Below are 19,509 nucleotides of genomic sequence, written 5' to 3'. Positions count from 1 at the left end.
TTTCATTAATATCTTAGGCAATGACAATTTTGCTGAAGATAATTAAAAAATATCTCTAGTGGTATATCAACAGGAAGTGCTTGAAATTCAAACTGGATTAAGAAGAGGACATGGAATAAGGGATATCATTGCTAATGTTAGATGGATCTTGACTGAAAGTAAAGAATACCAAAAATATGTTTACTTGTGTTTCATTGACTATTGACTTTGCAAATGCATTTGACTATGTGAATCATAACAAATTATGAACAACATTGTGAAGAATGGGAATTAAGAACATTTAATTGTACTCATGAGGAATCTGTATATAGACCAAGAGACAGTCATTTGACTAAAACAAAGGGATACTGTGTGTTTTAAAATCAGGAAAGGTGTATGTCAGAGTTGAATCCTTTCACCATATTTATTCTATCTGTATGCTGAGCAAATAATCAATTAAAATGGACTATATGAAGAAAAATGTGGCATCAGGATTGGAAGAAGACTCACCAACAACCCGTGGTGTATAGATGACACAACCTTGCTTGCTGAAAGCTTAGAGGACTTGAAGCACTCACTGATGAAGATCAACGATTACAGTCTTCAGTATGGATTATACCTCAACATAAAACAAAAATCCTCACAACTGGATGATAAACACCAGATTAACAGAGTAAATAGTGAAGTTGTCAAGGATTTCATTTTACTCTGATCCACAATTAACGTCCATGGAAGAAGCAGTCAAGAAATCAAATGATGTATTACACTGGACAAATCTTCTGCGTAGAGCCTCTTTAAAGTGTTAAAAAGCATAGACATCACTTTGAGGGCAAAGGTGCGTCTGACCCAAGCCATGGTATTTTCAATTGCCTCATATACATGCAAAAACTGGAAAATGAATAAGGAAGACTGAAGAAGAACTGATGCATGTGAGTTATGGTGTTTGTGAAAAAATATTGACTATACCATCACATCTGCCTCGGAAGAAGTACAGTTAGAATGTTCCTTAGAAAGAGAGGATAGTGAGACTTTATGTCGTGTAGTCTGGACATGTTATCAGGAGTCATGAATCCTTGGAGAAGGACAGAAGGATGTTGTGCTTGGGAAAGTAAAGGGTCAGCCAAAAGGAGGAAGAAACTTAAGGAGATGGAATGGCACAGTAGCTGCAACAATGGGCTCAAACATAGCAATGATTTTGAGAATGATACAAAATTGGGCAGTTCATTATTCTATTGCACATAACGTTATTATGAGTTGAAACTGACTTGATGACACTTGACAACAACAACACACTCTCAAAACCAGGAGATTGACATTGGTGCAGTCTCAAACCAAGCTTGTTTTTATAGTGGTTTCTGAAAATGTGGAGAATTATGACAACCAAGAAGGAGAGTATTTGTTATTCTTTTTTGCAAGAAAATTTGCAATTAGTACTGTGATTATAGAAATCAAACTCTCAGATTTAAAAATTGTCTAGATAAGGGTAAAGTATGCATCAGTGGTGGAACCTGCCAGAAAAAATATTCTAAAAGTGTAACGCTATTAAATATTATAATCCAAATTCCAAAGGAGGAGATGAATTTAATTGTGAGTCTGAAAACTATAAACATGTCCTATTCAACATGTCCATACTGCATGAAAGCAATATGTTTGTGGAAAATCATAGGATGGGATACCTGATTCTGCAACATATTGCAAAAATATTGTTTGTTCAGTTTCCCTCAGGAATTTGATGACTGGTGTTTTTCTAAACATTTCCTATTCAGTGTATAGTATAATATTTTGTTCTATACCATTACAAGTTTAAAGATCTTTTTATGGAATTCACTAAAAAACACAGCTTCATTGCTCAGAAATAAATACAAAATCACTTGCCTTCGAGGTGAGAGAGACCGGTATTTGCTCTTGTTAGGCCATAAGCCATCTCACCATCTCATGTAACTACAGCTATGTGAGAATAAAAATTGTGATATATTGAACAAAAATAAATATTTGCCACTTTTTTCCAAAGTGGAAGACTGAGACTAGTTTCACATTTCTTTCAAATTTCAAACCAAATTCTTACCTCTATTTAATCAGGAGTCTGTGCTGTTCCACCCAATCTATCTATTTATTTATTTATTACACTTACAGAGAAGCCTTCCTCCAAAGCAGCATCTTTGTCAGAGCTGACTCCAAAAGGAATAATTGATCACAGGGATGTTGTGATATCTGCAGGTAAGCAGAATATCAAACACTCTTCTATATTAGAAAAAGAAATGACTTCCCAGGATCTTTACCGTGGAGATGCTTGTTTCAACTTTTCTAGCATGGTTACTACAGAAAATTGCTAATATCTTGAAAGAGGTGAAATTCATTAAATTCTTCATTTTAATATATTTGCAAATTAAACAATGATGTATTCACAACCAGCTTGTTGAAATCAATAACAAAAATCAAAGTAGGAAAGTTTCTTATTTGCCAAATTAAAAAAAAACTGGTGAAGAAAGTAGGAACTTCTCTGGTTCGTTGGAATTGGGCTTTGGCAGAGTCATAGCATTTTTGATTTATAGATATAGTTCTCATCCTTTCCAAGCTGTGTCATGATCCCTCCTTCCCCTAACACACTCCAAAAAATCATCAGGCAAAGTTCAAATTTTGAAAATGCATTCCAGATTTGTTTATGTTTGGGAGGTTAGGCACTGTAATCCATATGATAGGTAGTATTAGCATATGGCATAGTGCCTAAGGCATGTGACTGCTAACCAGAAGGTGTTGGTTCAAACCCACCAGCTACTCCTTGGAAGGAAGGTTGGGCAATCTACTTCCAATAGTGGTACTGCCTCAGAAACCCAAGGAGGGGTCGCTATGAGTTGGATCCAACTCCACAGTAGTGAGTTTGGGTTTTTTTTTTTTTGTTACAGATATTTTCATCTCCTCACTCTTTTCTTAATGAGCCCTTACCATATTTCTTCATAGTGGATGAACACAGAAGTGTTTAAAAAAGATTGCCACAAGTGGTTGAAGTGATAGGTGAAAAAAAAACATAAGTTAAAGGATATAAGACTAAGAGTCAGGAAACTTGAACTCTAGCTTAGGGTCATAAAAATTTGTTGCGTCAGTTTGCACAAATCATTTGCAATCTCTGGCCCTTAGCTTCTTCATCTATAAAATAAGCTGAAAGTCCTAGATGAGTTCTTAGGCCATTTCTCCATCCAGCCTTATGTGAAACAAATCAGATTCCTGGAAGCCCTGGGAAAGATAAGATATGGAAGTGAATCAAACCTTGTGAACAGATTTTCATATTTCATTTATAAGTGAAGTAAGATTCAACTCAGTCAGTATTCAACAAATATTTATTGCAAATATTTATTTCATGCCTACTATGTTGTTATTGTTAGGTGCCATTGAGTTGGATCCGACTCATAGCAACCCTATGCACAACAGAACGAAACACTGCTAGTCCTGTGTCAGCCTCACAATCTCTGCAATACCTGAGCCTATCATTTCAGCCACTGTGTCAATCCATCTTGTTGAGAGCCTTCCTCTTTTTAGTTGACCCTCCACTTTACCAAGCATGATATCCCTCTCCCCAGAATGGTCCCTTCTGACAATATGAGCAAAGCAGGTCAGATAAAGTCTGGTCATTCTTGCTTTAAAGGAACATTCTGGCTGCACTTCTTCCAGGACAGATTTGTTAGTTCTTCTGGCAGTCCATGGTACTTTCAGCATTCTTCACCAACACCATAACTCAAAAGTATGAACTCTTCTTTGGTCTTCCTTATTCATTGTCCAGCTCTTATGTGCATATGAAGCTATTGGAAATACCATGGCTTGGGTTAGGTGCACCTTAGTCTTCAAAGAGACATCTTTGCTCTTCAGCAATTTAAACAGGTCTTTTTCAGCAGATTTTCCTGGTACAATATGTCATCTGATATCTTGACTGCCGTTTCCATTGCCTACTGTATTCTAGGTGATATAAACATAACGTTAAGAAAGATGGACACAAGGGCCCTCAGCGAAAGAGAACTTATAGTCTAAAGAGAGTCATAAATTAAAATTAAATAAATGCTTAACTAATTACAATTGTGATGTTTTTCTTAGGTGCGACTGTGTCAGTTTCAACTTATAGCAACCCCAGGTTACAGAGTAGAACTGTCCTATAGGATTTCCTAGGCTGCATTACATTACAGAAAGGAGCTCTGGTGGTGTAATGGTTAAGGCATTTGGCTGCTAACCCACAGGTCATTGTTCAAATTCACTAGCTGCTCCATGGAAGAGAGAAGGGGGTGTTTGCTTCCATAAGATTTACAGCCTTGGAAACCCAGTGGACATTGTAGTAAGTCAGAATTGACTCCATGGTAGTGAGTTTGGTTTTGCTTTAGAATATTTACAGGTCAGATCTCCGGGTCTTTCTCCTGCAGAGCCACTGAATGAGTTCAAACTGCCAAACTCTGTTAGAAGCTGAACACTTAACTGTTGTGTCATCAGGGCTCCATGGAAGAAAAATACAGGATATTAATGATAGTTTATATTAGAAGAATTTGGCCATCCAAGCCAGGTGCATGTTTTAGTGGTTTTCCTTAAAATTTCTATTAGATATTCCTGTGGAGCACATTTCTCTCACATAGATTTATTTTAAGAAGAGTCTAAGAATGGACACAGGCTACAATTTATAAAATATCCTTCAAATCATTATTTATATCCTAAAACTTCCATAAAAGCCACAAATAATCTCCTAATAATAGTTGCCTGAAATCATGCTGAGCATCTCATGGAAAAATACAGAGCATCAGCATACTTTCCTGAGTTATTTTGGTGCTCTTTTGTTCTGGAGGAAGATTGGGCAGTCTACTTCCATAGTGATACCACCTTGGAAACCCAAGGAGGGGTCACTCTGAGTTGGATCTAACTCCACGCCAGTGAGTTTTTTGAGCTGTTCTGGATTATCTTATTATCTTTATAAGGATGTTTGTTCAGTGAAAACTCTTGGAAGATAGAGATAGTGTTTCCTTCTAGCAAAAAGTGTGGGTTTGCTTATTGCCTGGGAAGGTAGACATAGTATCTCCATGTTATGGGTTGAATTGTGTCCCCTCAAAATATATGTTGAAGGCTTAATCCCTGCACTGTTGAAAGTGACCTTATTTGGGGAAATACGGTTTTTCACTGCAAATGTTACCAGTTAAATTAAGGAAATCATTTGTTGTTGTTGTTAGATGTCTTTAAGTTGTCTCTGACTCATAGTGACCCTATGCACAGCAGAATGAAACACCGCCCAGTCCCTCGCCAGCTCCATGATCCTGGATCTTAATCCTAGTGTGGGTCCTAATCCTAACCCTGTCTCTGTCTCCATGGAAGCTTATAAAAAGAAAGATAGATAAGAAAATAGAGTCCTACAGAGGGCAACTGGAGTCTCTGGCTGTTAACAGTTATCACACTTGGCTGCTAACCAAAATGTTGGAGATTCATGTTCACTCAGAGGTATCTTGGAAAAAAAAGACTTGACTATATCTTTTTTTTTGTTCCCCTGGACCTTTGGTGTTATAGTGGATAAGGGACTTGACTGCTAACCAGAAAGTCAGTGGTTCAAACAGCTACTCTGTGGAAGGAAGACTGTGCAATCTACTTCCATGAAGATTTACAGCCTCAGAAACCCGTTAGGGGTCACTGTGAGTCAGAAATGACTCGATAGCAGTGAGTTCGGTATTTAGTGTATCTTTTTGATGAATCAGCCATTGGAAATCCTATGCAATACTGTTCTACTGTGATACACATGGCATTGTCAACAGTCAGAGTTAACATGCCAGACTGCTGGAAGCCAACAAACAAAGGAAAGAGTCATGAAACAATTCATTTGACTTCTAGCCTCTAAAACTCTGAGACAATAAATTTCTGTTTTTTAAAACTACCATTTGTGGTATTTTGTTATAGCAGCCTGAGTAAACTAAAACATTCCCTCTGAGCAAAGGGAAGACATTCTTACTATCCAGTAGAGATAATGTCTGACCCAGAGAAAAGGTAGATATATTTACTGCTTAAAAAAAAAAAAATTCTTCAATCTCATGGGTTTTCTCCTGTGACACAACTCACTTCATGGACAAGTAACATTTGGCGCTCTTTTTGTCACAATATTGGGAATGGGATTGGAGAGCTGTTAACAAAATTGTTGATACTTTGGCTAACAGTATTATTGTAAGCAATAAACTAACTTTTGTTTCATGCCTTCTACCAATGCCCATAAAATGATGGCAGACTGAATTGGTAGAGTAAAATGCTAGACCTTTCAATTTTCTTCACAATAGCTAATGGGCAAGTGGGAATGACAGTTCATATGTGTGTGTGTGTGTGTGTGTGTGTGTTTGCTTTCAGTTGGTGAATACTAAAACATATGCAGGTCTGTTTCTTGAGTCTGATTTGAGACAATCAATTGTGAATTGGAAGGATTCATGATTCCTGGTTTTGAAGAATTTCTTTCTACAGGAAGGAATGCCTATTTATTTTAGTAAAAATTATAAAAATAGTAATTAAAGTGCATATCATCTATCAAGCATGTATAACATTCCTAAGAATTTTACATACATCACTTCTTTTAATCTTCAGAAACTCCTATGAAGCAGGACACTGCAAGACTTACACTTTTGACAGCTATACCTACTATCTCAGGGATATGCTGTCATTCTACTCCCTGTTCACATGGTCTCTCACAACTCTCACTTTTTCCATGCAGAGTAGTTCTGGCCCATAGATCATCAATTAGAAATGAAGTTGAAACTCCATGGGTCCATTTTTCAATTATGAACTGTGTCACTCTGTGGAGGGAGACACTACCCTTCTGTCAGCATGCACAGAGACTGAAAGGTCATGTGTTGCCAGGGTATACATTATTTAACTTTAACTCTATCTTTAGGAGCTCTGGTAGCCTAGCACCTAAGGCACTTAACTGCTAACCGGAAGGTTGGTAGTTCAAACCCACCAGCCACTCCTCAGAAGGAAGGCTGGGAAATCTATTTCTATAGTGATACTGCCTCGGAAACCCAAGGAGGGGGTCGCTATGAGTTGGTCTAACTCGATGGCACATAACAACGACAAGAACAACTCTATCCTTAGTGACCTCAGGCCAAAATCTAAGTCCATGCTATCCCAGCTAAACCACAGTCCTTATTTTCTAAGACTCATTTCTTGTGGTTGCAGTAGAGTAGAAGAATTTTTCTAAGGCCAAGTATATTTTTTAATCTGTTTTCTTGATTATGACTATGAATACTACTATTAATGAATGTAAGTATTTCTAGATGATGTTTGAATTATTTTCAGTCTCTGTGAGTGGGTCAGCAATAGGATCAGAGGGTAGAGCAAAGAAACTAAAAAGTAGGTCCAAAACCAAAGGCAAACTCACTGCGGTGCAGTCGGATCCGACTCATAGAAACCCCTCCTTGGGTTTCCGAGGCATTATCCCTGGGGAAGTAGATTGCCCAATCTTCTTTTGGAGGAGTGGCTAGTGGGTTTGAACTGCCAGCCTTCTGGTTAGCAGTCAAATGCCTTAGGCACTACACCACCAGAGCTCCTACAAAAAAGTAGGTAGGGAATATAAACACCACTTTGTTGTTGTTGTTATGTGCCGTCTAGTGGAACCTGACTCATAGAGACCCCTCCTTGGGTTTCTGAGGCAGTATCACTACGGGAGCAGATTGCCCCATCTTCCTTCTGAGGAAATACACGCACACAGAGAAAAACATACCTGCTCACCTAAATAATGGCAGAAGCAGAAGCAAGGAGAAATTTAAAATTAAATATATATATATATATATATATATATATATATATATATATATATGTATATATTTAATTTGGTGAAATATCCTTTCATTGACGTAGTCTGTTAGTGCATTAGTATAAGGAGAATTTTTTCTTACCGTTCCTGAATTGCCACTTAACAAATTGCCTTGTATTTCTTTTTGGACAGGAATTGTATCTTGTTTATATATCCACATAATATCAAACAATATGTAGCACTTATAAGTACTTAATAATATTTTCTGTAATTACTGAATAAATGAATTTATAGAGTTCCATTAGCTATGATATTCCTGAGCCTTATGACAGATGAAGGAGAATTATTTAAATATCAAAACTGGAAGGACATTTGCAGTTTTTTCCTGTAAGACAGACCGAAGAGTGATCATTATAGATTTACTGCAATATCCCCAAATGAAAAATGTGTATCTTGGGAGCAGCTTCTGTTCTTTGAGACTGTTGTTCCATAAATACTAATTTTTTCTTCTAACGATAAGCACTTTACTGATTTGAAGTGCAAAAGTTTTATGGAAGTTACAGAATAGAATTGAGAAGAAAAGCAAAATCAAGTTGTCCACATTACCCTGCCTCCTGAAGCTATAGTAACGTTAGTCTTTCTGCTGAACTGGATACCTTTTGGTTGTAATGGAAGATGTGTCAAGGACATGCTGAAGATCACAATTTATTTTGGGGAAAATTAAATAACACATAGTTGAAAATATGGAAGATAGAACTACTGGGTCTTATTATGCCACAAATCAGAAATTTCTCTTAGTCTTTCTTGTATAGTAGGGGAGCAAAATTTTCCAGAAAAATTTCAAAAGGGAATATAATTCCCAAAGTTACCTTATATCATGAGATCTTGTAAATGGAAGGGAATGAAAGATCAGGTAGGTAAAAAACATACACATTCAAAATAAAATCTTACATATTGCCCTGCAGGGAGCTCACTATTGCATAAAGTACCTACACAAGAGATTTGATTGCATTAAAATTATTTCTTGGGTTGAGCTAAGATCTAAATTTACTAATATTGTGAAATATTGGTGTAATTTCATTTATTCACTTGTTTGTGTATTAATATGTATAGTCATAAGCATTTTCTAGGAGCCCATTGGTGGCACATATGATTAAGTGCTTAACTACTGACCAAAGGATTGGGAGTTCAAATCCACCCAGAGGTGCCTGTAAAGAAAGTCTGGCAATTAGCTTCTGAAAAGCTCATAGCCTTGCACACCCAATGGAGTGTAGTTCTACTTGAAAGCAACTGTCTTGTTGATTTGTTTTAAATATTTTCTGATCTGGGGAAAGGCACTATGGATACAAAAGTAAAAAGCTTTGCATCCTTTGAAAGGTTTGTATCCTTTGCATCCTTTCAAAACCTTTGAGAAGGTCTTTGCTCTCAAAGATCTTACAGTTTAGAGGAATAAAACTAAGGGCGAAAAACAATTCCAATACAAAGAAAAATTGCTTTGATGTTGGCACATACAAAGTATAGTGAGCACTTTAGAGAAGTTCCTGAATCAGCATTGGGAGTCAGAGAAGCCATCGTGAAGTAGGCAATATTTTTAATTGATATATAAAGGATGAGCTGCACTGGGCTGTGAAATAGCATGTTCCAAGGCCAAGATGTCAGGAAAGATTATTCTGTGTCCTGGATCATAGACTCTGTGTGTGTACATGTGCAAGTATGTGTGTTTCTATGTGTTGGGGTAGGAGGAAAGGGAAGTCAGAAGTGCTGAGTTGCAGGAGTGTCAGGACAAAGGGTGGACACAGGTGTAGGGGGGAGAGTTTTCATATGAGTTTATTGTTTACCCTATAAGAGCCACTGAAAGCTGTTGACCAAACAGAAATAATGTGATCAGATTTTCAGTTAAGAAAGATAATTAGTGTGAGATGAGAGCAGATAGTTGAGTAAGCAGTTCATGGTAATTATTTAGAGTGGAGAAGGAGAGGGAATAGGTTTCAGAAGTATTTATAATAAATAATTGACAAGACTTGCTCATTGATAACTTTTGAAGGAAATGGGAGATGATAACAATAATTTTATGACTTTGACCTTTACTACTCAGGAAGCAGTAGCAACACTGGCATCATGTAGGAGCTGGTTAGAAATGCAGAATTTCTCCAGACTTTCCAAAACAGAACCTACATTTTAAATATATCCCCAGAGGATCCTTTGCACATTTAAATCTGAGAAGCACTGACTTACATGGAAGGGTGGACAGTAGTGTTATAGATTGAAGCACAAACCCAGGAGGAAAACTAGGAGTTCATTTTGGTGGGTGGTTTGTTCAAAATGGGACAAGAGAGAGACTCACTGCAGTTTAGACATATTGTAGAGTTTGATCTGATGTGGAAGACCTAGTGAAGAAGCCACTGAAAATAAGGTAGAACTCAGAAGAAATAGCATTTCAGGAACCATCAGCACATAGGGAAGTAGTGGAGATCATGGTATTAGAGGAGATTGCCCACAAAAATAGACAGACTAGAAACCTTTTGATATTGATGTCATCATTGGAAAGGTAGAATAATTTTAAATAAATGTCCTCAGTTTGAATTATTTGGGAACATGTCTGAGGTGACAAGTCCCCAACAATGACCCCAAACAATCCTTCCGTGCTACTATGTGTGTGCTGCTCCTCTTATCATGACATGTGCTTCTTTGCCCTCCATGTTAATCTGCACTATTCTTGAGACTGGCTTTGACAAAAAGAAAGCATCAGAAATAACATCCCCGAACTACTAAGCCCAGGCCTTAAAAGGACTTCCTGTCTGATGGAAGCCCAAACAATTTGGAGAGGCTACATGAAAGATTGCTGAGGCATAGCAGTCAACACACCCAGCTGAGTTCCCAGCTGACAGCCAGGACCAATACCAGGCATCTGAATGATCCATCTGGGACATTCCGGCCTAGTCGAAGTACAGATGACAGCAGCCCCAGCCAGCATTACCTGGGACAGAAGAACTGCCTGGCTGAACTAAGTCAAGTCAACCCACTGAATCATGTTGTTGTTGTTTGCCATCGAGTCGGACCTGACTCATAGCGACCCCTCCTTGGGTTTCCGAGGCAGTATCACTATGGAAGTAGATTGTCCCATCTTCCTTCTGAGGAGTGGCTGGTGGATTTGAACCATCAGCCTTCTGGTTAGCAGTCGAGTGTCGTAGCCACTATGCTACCAGAGCTCACTGAATCATGAGAGATAATAAAACGGTTGTAGTTTTAAGCAATGAAGTATCAGGGTGGTTTGTTACATAGCCATAGAAAATGGAGAGCATGTAACTCCTCATAATCTTTTTAATAGCCTTGTCTTTGGTAGTTGGTTAGACATAGGGCAAATACCAGTTTAAAATGAATAAGAAATGTGCTTTCATATGTGTCAATAAATTTACTTAACTTTTGATGAAGAGAAAAAAAATAATTGGTAATACTTATTACTTATAATTAAATATCATGTCATAAATATTTGGGAATGGCTTGACATAAATAAGCTATTACTTGATTTTACTCTTCAGTTACATCATCTCTTCTCACCTCTGCATTCTTGTTGCCATTGCTTTAGTTCAGTTCCTCATCAGCTGTTACCTGCAGTGCTGTAAGGATCTTTATACCTTCAGCTTTGCTAGTTTAACCACCTCCTTTAAGTGCCACCAGGATGATCTACCTACCAATTTATTTGAATAAGCATTTCAATGTTATATCATTGACTATAGAATAAACTGATTGATTCATTCACTCATTCAATTACGCTCCATATAAAGGAATGATCTTAATTAATTTTCCAATTCCCTCTGCCTCTAAGAATTCCTTATTCCTCTCAGTGATTGTTTTGGCTCTGTCCACATTGGATTATCTTCTGTTCTCCACATGTTTGGCATAGACTTCCACTTCTCTATGTATTTTCTTCAAAATGACACTCTTTCCCTCTCACTCTATTTTCCTATGGTAATTTTATTCAACTTTCAAGGTTCAGATCAAATACTACCTCCTTGGTTAAGATTTTTATACTACAATTCAGAGCTAATGACATAGTCCTCTTGATTTTAGTGTCTTTTTTTTTTTTTAAATTAAAAGCCTTTAACCAACTGAGAGATCCCTGCATGGTGTAAATGGTTAATACACTTGTTCACTAACCACAAAGTTGGAGGTTTGAATCCACCTAGAGGTGCCTTGGAAAAAAACCCTAAAAATCGACTTCTGAAAAATAAGTCCTCAGAAACTATATAGAGTACAGTTCTACTCTGACAAACAAGGTCTCACGATGAATCAGCATCAACTCTAAGGTAACTGATACAGTATTAACTGATTGGAAACATCTTACTATGCAGGCCTTGGGTTTAGTACTTTATATACAGTGTGCCCTATATCCCACAAAACAGAGAACTAACAACAACAAAAATCATAAAAACGAGGCAAGTATTAACTATTTTTGTTATATATATATGAAAACTGAGACCCAGGGAAATTATGTGACTTGCCCAAGGTCATGAAGTTAATTGTCAGAGAGCCAGAATTCCATCCATACTTATCTGGCCCAAATAGCTGATGTATTAACCACTAGCTTAGTGCCTAAGGCACTTGACTGCTAACCAGAAGTCTGGAGGTTCAAACCCACCAGCCACTCCTCGGAAGGAAGATGAGGCAATCTACTTCCCTAGTGATACTGCCTCGGAAACCCAAGGAGGGGTGGCTATGAGTCAGCTCCGACTCGATGACACTTAACAACAACAACAACAACAACAACATATTCTGTTGTATTTTTCTATGGGGCATACTTTAGCCTCATTTGTACCCTTATTCACCATTAGAGATCTGTATCTCCCACTACACTTAATCTTTCTGAGAGAGTCCTCCCATGATTCCTGCATTTAGTGAGGTGTTTACTTCTTTGTTAAATGATTTGCTATATTGATATACTCATTTCCATATAGTGAGCTATAACACCTACTTTGGTCATGTTGTCAGAAGGGAGCATTCCCTGGAGAAGAATACCATGCTTGGCAAAGTAGAGGGTCAGTGAAGAAAGGGAAGACCCTCAACAAGATGACTGACACAGTGAGTGCAATGATGGACTCAAACATGGCAAGGATTGTAATGATGGCACAGGACTGGGCAGTGTTTCATTTTGTTGTACACAGGGTCACTATAAGTCAGAGCCAACTCAATGGCATCTATCAACAACCACAACAATGACATACCATTTTAAAGGAGTTTCTATATGTGCTACATGGTTTGAGATGCCAAAAGTGAAAGAAAGGAAAATTATGTCCTAGTGTTCCCTAGTGTAGTGCCTAAAGCACGTGACTGCTAACCAGAAGGCTGGTGGTTCAAACCCACCAGCCACTCCTGGGAAGGAAGATAGGGCAATCTACTTCTGTAGTGATACCGCCTTGTAAACCCAAGGAGGGGTCGCTATGAGTCGGGTCCAACTCGATGGCACACAACAACAACAAGAACAAGCTTTCCTTGCCTTAAAGCTGGTAATAAAACTGGGAAGAGAAGACAGATGTTACTACCAGACCAGCAACATGAATGGAGTTTTTTTTTTTTTTTTTTTTGAATGCTCTGACAAAGCTCCTATTTCCAGTTAATCACTCTTTGTGCCAGTATTTCTCTCACAAAATTTTTATTCCTTCCATGTTAATGGGGACCAACACTCCCAAAAGTGAGAGGCATTGTGACAGTAGGTGTTACCCAAGAAAAGAGAGACAGAGGCACTTACTCACTTACTGCAAAGTAAAGTTTAATAATTGACAATTTGTTCACCTGGCACTTACTGCATTAACATTTAAGATGAGCTCATTGTCTTGGCAATCAGTATGCTGCTACTCCTAGGGAAAAAGAAACCACAACCTCATTTTTTTCCACAGTCCCCTACACCCCATCCTCCACTGGCACTCTGCCCAAGTCTAAGTACTGGCAAAGATGGTTTTGCCAATATGAGGATTACACTGCAAACTACCAATGGAAAAACTACATCTAGATTAGAATACAGAGATGTTGAAAGCAGAAACACCTCAGAAGTTCTCAGTTATCTTTATCCCATCGCCCAGATTCTAGCTACCACAATGATGAGATGATGTAAGTTATACATCTTCTTAAGGGAAATATCCACAAATAATATTTTGATATGGTATCGACAGGATGTCTCATGAATCCACAGAGGGTTCAAGGACTCTATATCCTGAATGCTGGTCTTGGAGGATTAAAATTTTTTTTTGTATGACATTGTATGGTGTAGAAGCCCTCCTCTCTTCTAAATCCAAACTCTGACCACTTCTTCTAAGTCTTCTCTGGACATGTTTCTTCTCCCACTTCATGCTTAGCAATTTCTGAGCTTTTTCATAGTTCCAGAAATTTTGTGGCCTCTCATACCTTTTCATATTCTGAGCTCTTTGGGGTTTGCTTGCAAAACATACTTTTCACCAGCCTTCAGTTCTTGGTTGGCTTAAGCACTAAGTTCTCTGAGAATCATTTCTCATATTCCAGGTCAACCCAGGCTTTTATTTTTCTTCTATATTCTCATTAAACCTTATGGAAATGATCGTTGAACTGTACTGTAATGGATAGTCTATGTTTCCAATTAGTAGTACTCCTTGAGGGCAGGAAGCTTATTTATGTATTTTTGTATTCCTGTGACCCACAATATAAAAGAACTCACATATTTTGTTCAATAAATGACTGAAATGTACCTCTCTATTTCAATTGTTTTGTGGGTTCTTATTTCAGATTGCTAGGTTCGTACCCCAGCTCTACCATTTAACAAACTGTGGGCTACTAAGCAGGTTATAGACCTTGAACCCTCTCTGACTATGTCTCCAACCAGTCCTATATCTTTACCTCTCTTATTGGAGATGCAAACTTCTGGGAGACAGGGTTGAATTGCCTGAATTTAAGTCACCTGCACATTTTGGCTAATCTGGGCAAGCAGAGGAAGTTCTGTAATGAGAGGTAGCACTTTCTTCTAGAACCACAAAACCTGGGGGCTTTCAGAAAACTAGATAGGAATGCAGCTAGGAAAAAGATTATTGACAATCAAAAACTAGTAAGTGTCCATGACAGGGCCCAACAAAGTACTTAGAAATAACCTTCAGCTCCAGAGGTATCAGGGGTACTTTGCTGCTGGGTGATCTTGGACAACCCACTTTATATCTCTGAGACATAGAATCAGACCAGCTTCTTCCTAAGCAATCATTGTTCCATTCCTGCTTCTGGACCGTGTATAGCTCTTTTGCTATTTTCTTCATTTTCCAAATCAGCTCTTCCAAACTTACAGCAATGAGGTTGTTGTTGTTGTTGTTGTTTGCCATTGAGTCGGCGCCGACTCATAGCGACCCCTCCTTGGGTTTCTGAGGCAGTATCACTACGGAAGTAGGATTGCCCAACCTTCCTTCTGAGGAGTGGTTGGTGGGTTTGAACACACAGTGAGGTAGGCTCCTAATAATTTTCCAAGAAATTACTTATTTTGCTTAAGCTACCTAGAGTCTGTTTCTTCTGCATCTGAGCAAGGGCCCTAAGTGATGTAAATTTTAATTTAAATAATCCTCTAAGGAGAAAGCATGGGTGAGATGCTGAGATGGGGGGAAATATCCAAAACAAAATTGGAAATTCTTATGAAGATGTCTCATCCCCCCTAGAAATTGTCTGCCATGTACATATCTTATTATTCTTTGGAAGGCCTGGGGTTTTAATCAAATGAATTTTGTGTAAATCATCATTTAAGACCTATCATCTTTCAAAACATATATACTCTCTCATGCCTTCTCTGACTTTTCCCACTACCCCCTCTGTACCACATACATGTGTCTACTTTGAAGGTAACGGACTCTTCTGCAAGGCTCTGTTTAAGTGTTTGTGACCTTGATTCAACTATAATTTCCATGAGAAAATGTACCATATATTAATTATCTGCATACTCCTAGTCCCAAGAAGTTCCTGGAATATATATAGTAGGTCAGTAATAATAATAACAGTAATAATGAATGAGGAGGAAAGTGAGTGGTTGAATTGCCTCGTGCTGAAAACCCTATTGAATTCTGTTCACCTCTTATTTCCCTTTCCCCCTCAAGCTTTCTGGACTACAGACGTTCTTTTTGAAGTCCATTACCACAGTCAATATTTGCACCATGGCTAATAAATTAGCATCACTTTGAAAACAAAAATGATTCCATTTTGTACTTGGAATGTGGTCTGAGAATTAGAAAGGGCAGGGGTATTACTGGCCCTGAGGCCTGGAAACTTTCTTGGTGTTTTATTAGGTAACAATTTCTGTTTTTTCTGGATTTGCTTGTCACTAACTAGCCCCTGGGAGCTTGTACAGGTGCCAAAAGAAAAAAAAAAAAAAAAAGGAAAACATCATGCTCCCTGCTACCTAGAGACCAAGTAACTTCTTAATCAAGAGGCATCTACTATTGAAATTTGAGGCATCTATGGATTACAATTGTGGGCATAGACTTCTTAAACAGAAAAACCAAAACCAAACTGACTCATAGCGACTCCTCTTGGGTTTCTGAGGCAGTATCACTACAGAAGTAGATTCTTGCTTCCAAGGGGTGGCTGGTGGGTTAGCAGTCAAACGCCTTAGGCACTACTCCACCAGAGCTCCTATGGATTACAATTGTGGGCATGGACTTCTTAAAGGGAAAAAACAAAACCAAACCCACTGCCATCGAATTGATTTCAACTCCTAGCAACCAGAGTAGAATTGTCTCATAGGGTTTCCATGGCTGTAAAACTTCATGGAAGCAGACTGCCTCATCTTTGTCCTGCCAAGTGGCTGGTGGGTTTGAACTGCCACCTTTTGGCTAGCAGCCTAGAGCCCTAATCACAGCACCACCTGAGCTCCTTCTTAAAGGGAAAAGGCAGGCAGAATCAGGTCAGTGATTACTGTTTGGCTGGAAAAGGTTGTTACAAGGTTTTCTTCTTGCTGGGACTGCTTGTGGGAAAGTCCTAGAATTGAGGAAAATAGGAAGTCTTTTTTTGTGATTACTCTTACATTAGAATATGTATTTCACTTAGGTAAAATACTGTTTCTCTTTTCAGTAATTGTGTGAGATTCAAGAAAGCAGCTCTACTTTTTTAGAGTCTATAAGGTGCTGGTGGTGGTGGGGTGACTTGAAGTTACAATCATGGTTCTATTCCTTAAAATCCATACTGGGATCCTCTCCTATGAAATATCCTATTATGTAGAACAAGGGATGCTTTGTGTCCTGGAACATGGTGAAGTGTCCAGAGCATTAATTTAAGAGTTAGAAGACTTGGGTCTAACACCTATCTTTATCATTTATAGATAGGTGATCCTCAATAAGACTCTAGTCTCTTTGGACTTCTGTTTCCTGACTAGCAAATCATGAAGGTTCATGGTTGTCCTAGTTATCTACCTACCTATCTATGCTTTGAAAGACAGAGGATGCAACAAATGTCAAAGTGTTTGGTAGATAGAAAGATATTATCAAAATGAAGGAGATTATATGAACATAATAGGAGACAGGAAGGGCTTTTGTTCCCCATTTCTCTCCTAATTGGTCTCCTCATCCTGTTTAGAAAACAAGTAAACTTTCAGTGTCAGAGAACAGAAAATGCAGAGCAGAGAAACAAGACCAGATTTTGGTAACAGACAAACCTTAGTTCAAATTGTTCAAGAAATCCATCTTCTCTGAAACTTGATTTTCCTACTTGTAAACTTAGATGGTAATACCTACCATTAATAGGGTTCTTATGAAGATTAGATGAAACAATAGAATGATACTTTGACTGGAACATCAGAAGTTCTTGATTTTAGCTTCTTTCTTCTTACTTTAAGGTGAGTAGGGCATGCCTAAGGCATTTGACTGCTAACCAGAAGGCTGAAGGTTCAAACCCCCAAGTCACTCCTCAGAAGGAAGGTTGGGCAATCTACTTCCCTAATGATAATGCCTTGGAAACCCATGGAGGGGTCACTATGAGTCGAATCCAACTCAATGGCAGTGCATCTGGCTTTTGGTTTAAGACATGAAGCTTGATAAAAATACAGGAAATTCTGCTACATGCAACCTATGTTCTCTGTTTCATAGAAACAACTGATTTTAACTGTTAATGTTAATTGAGAAGAAGCTCTGGTGGCACAATGGTTAAGGCTTTTGGCTGCTAACCCAAAGGTTGACAGTTTGGATCCAACAGCCATTCCACAGGAGGAAGAAGAGGCAGTCTTCTTCCTTAAAGATTTATGCCCTTGGAAACCCTATGGGGCAGTTGTACTCTATCCTATAGGATCACTATGAGTCGGAATTGACTTGATGGCAGTGGGCTTGGTTTTTTGATTTTGGTAATTGGGAGATACTGACAAGAATGTCTCTAAGAAATCAGAAGGGTGGCAAAAAATTATTTTCTAAGAGAAAAATAATGAGATTAACAATGGGTTAGAACAAAGATGTACACAGTCACCTGAAAGAAAGATAGCAACCCCACAGCTAATGGGCCTAACTTTATCCTAATTTAATATATTCATGTAGTTAAAGAAAGTTCCCACAACTTACAGGATATTGGTTAGGCAGCAGGAAGAAAGAAAAAAAAAAATGTAAGTCATATGTAAGGCCAATGGCAGGGCCCCTATAATCTTTGTCCTCTTGATTATTAATTTTATGTATTAAATTTGGCTAGGCTTTGATGCCCAATTGTTTGGTAAAACACTAGTCTAGATGTTGCTGTGCAGATATTTTGTAGATATTATTAATATTTATTATCAATTGACTTTAAAGGCAATTACTCTTGATAATGTGGGTAAACCTCATGCATTCAGTTGAAGGTCTTTAGAGCAAAAACTGAGGTTTCCTGGAGAAGGAATTCTGCTTCAAGGCTAACATAGAAATCCTGCCCGAGTTTCCAGCCTGCTAGCATGTCCTACAGATTTTTTGCACTTGCCAGACCTTATAATGGTGTGAATGGTGTGGAATGGTGTAGGCCAATCTCTTAAAATAAATCCCAATCTCACTCTCTCTCTCTCCACACACACACACACACACACACACACACACACATCCTATTCTGTTTCTCTGGAGACATTGACTGATAAAGTCTCTAATAAAACATCTAGGCAAGGAGACTGCAAGTATTATGATTGCCCTGTTGGCAAGGTCACTCCCAAAGTAGGGAGGGCTGTGTTATAGGAGGCAACTTAGTATAATTATTAATAACACTTCTCTGTTCTAAGACCTAGATTTAAATCTTGGCCCTGACATCACTAGTAAAGTAACCCTCATTTTGGTAATCTACAAATTAGGGTTAAGATAATAACCAACTCACAGGGCTGTTGTGACCAGTCAATAACAAAGTGCATGAAAATTGCTTATTACAGTGCTTGGCTCCTAGAAAATACTCAATAAATATTAGCCTTCTTTTAGTGTTATTATAACCAGTTTATATTAAACACTAGGATAATTCAGGAGTGACTGCCTGCTTTTTACAAAGCTTCTTGACTTTCCCAGGTTGCTTTGTCTAGATAGAGAAAAAGCAGTGATGATTATTGTAGTCTATGACAGTTATATTTCTCATTATGATTGAAAAATTGGCATTCTGATTTATACATCATTTTCTTCAAGTCTGAATTGCTTCAATCCATTCCTGAGGTAAGACCTTCAGTAATATAGTGAGAAAACACAGATTTCTGAACCTATATGGTTCAGATTTTGATATATATTGAATTCACCGTGATAAGTACCTCTTACCAGGCCTTCTAAAAGTGACCAGCCTTCTATTAGGCCATCCTTTCTCATGTGATTGGA

This window comes from Orycteropus afer, unplaced genomic scaffold, assembly GCF_000298275.1.
Source record: "Orycteropus afer afer isolate SDZICR_OR568_19922 unplaced genomic scaffold, OryAfe1.0 scaffold00318, whole genome shotgun sequence".
NCBI classification, from domain to species: Eukaryota; Metazoa; Chordata; class Mammalia; order Tubulidentata; family Orycteropodidae; genus Orycteropus; species Orycteropus afer.
This window is presented reverse-complemented; position numbering follows the sequence as displayed.